Consider the following 1,478-nt stretch of genomic DNA (forward strand, 5'->3'; position numbering starts at 1 on the left):
CTCAAAACGCCCGATTTTGGCTCCCAGAGGCTCACGGTCGGGGTTGGCCTCCCTGGCGCGCCGCTGCCTCAGCAGCTCCTGCTGCTTCTCCAGGTACTGCTTGATGAAGCTGTTGTGGCTCATCTCCTCCCCGATCTGGGGCAAAAAAAGGCAATTTGGGGCAAAAAAAGGCAAGTTGGGGCAAAGCCCACCCTAAAATGAGGGGTTTTGTTAATGGGGGGGGGGGGGTTTGGGGGGAGGATTTTGGGGGTTTTTGGGGTTACCTGCGAGTTGGGTTGGAAGGTGGCGTGGGGGGTCGAGTGCTTCTGGAGGTTCTCCAGCATCAGAGCCTGAGGGTTTGGGGAGAAAAAAGCAGATTTGGGGGTTTTTGGGGGGGTTTAAAGATCGGGTTGTGTGGTTCGGTGGGAGGCGTGGGACCAAAAAGCGGAGAAATTGACCCAAAATTCAAAGCTGAAATGAAGGGGGAAGTTGGGCTCGTCGAACAGGTGAAAAGAGTGGATTCGAAAGAACCGAAATTGACCCAAAATGACCCGAAACTGACACAAAATTAAAGCGGCACGATTCAAAGTTGACCCAAAGAGACCCAAAACTGACCACCAAAAGCCCCAAAATTGGCACAAAGTGGATCCAGAGACCCAAACAGACTCAAAATTGACCCCCAAAACTTCCAAAATCGACCCAAAGTTGACCCAGAAACCCAGGATCCACAGCTGACCCCAAAAAGACCCACAGCCGACCCCAAAATCAACCAGAAACGACCCTAAAAAGACCCAAAAGTGATCCAGAAACCAAAGGCCCCAAACTGACCCCTAAAAGACCCAAAATTGATGCACAAACGACTCCCGAAAGACTCAAAATTGACCCCCAAAAGTTCCAAAACTGACCCAAAATTGACCAAGACGCAGGAAGATCCAAAACTGATCCCCAGAACGACAGAAAATTCACCCAAAGACACAAAAAAAAGTCTAAAATGCAGCAAAATGATCCCAAAAGACACCAAAATCGACCTAAATTGATCAAAAATAACCCACTGAATGACCAAAAAGCCTCAAATCGACCCACAAAAGACCCAAGGTTGACCCCAAATTAAAGCCAAAATACCCCAAACTGACCCAAAAACACCAAAAAATGACCAGAAATTACCAAGAACGTGGTCCTAAAAATCCCCAAAATTGACCCAGGCACAAAATTGACCCCCAAAAACCCAAAACTGACCCCAAAAGACCCAAAACTGCCTCAATGACCCCCAAAAGTGCCCCAAAATGACCCCAAATCGGCCCAAAATGACCCAAGAAATGCCCCAAAGTGACCCCAAAAACCTTAAATTTCTCCCACCGTTCATCTCTGTTGCCTTAAAACTATAAAAGTCCAAAAAGAAACCCAAAATCTCCAAAATTTACCTCAAAAATTCCACCCCCAGCAAACCATAAACCCCCGTAACCCCAAAATAACCCAATAAAACACCAAAACAATCCGAA

At 47.2% G+C, this 1,478-nt stretch overlaps 1 long non-coding RNA gene across 1 annotated transcript; it reads right to left on the reverse strand.

Moving 5' to 3' along the window:
* Positions 1-6: 6 nt before the first annotated feature.
* Positions 7-1,434, reverse strand: LOC104916101. The gene is made up of 3 exons (XR_796531.3): positions 885-1,434; positions 264-329; positions 7-135 (listed from the first exon to the last, which is right to left on the reverse strand). It is a non-coding gene; the product is annotated as an uncharacterized LOC104916101 (long non-coding RNA).
* Between the last annotated feature and the right edge of the window lie 44 nt (positions 1,435-1,478).

This window comes from Meleagris gallopavo, unplaced genomic scaffold, assembly GCF_000146605.3.
Source record: "Meleagris gallopavo isolate NT-WF06-2002-E0010 breed Aviagen turkey brand Nicholas breeding stock unplaced genomic scaffold, Turkey_5.1 ChrUn_random_7180001869728, whole genome shotgun sequence".
NCBI lineage: Eukaryota > Metazoa > Chordata > Aves > Galliformes > Phasianidae > Meleagris > Meleagris gallopavo.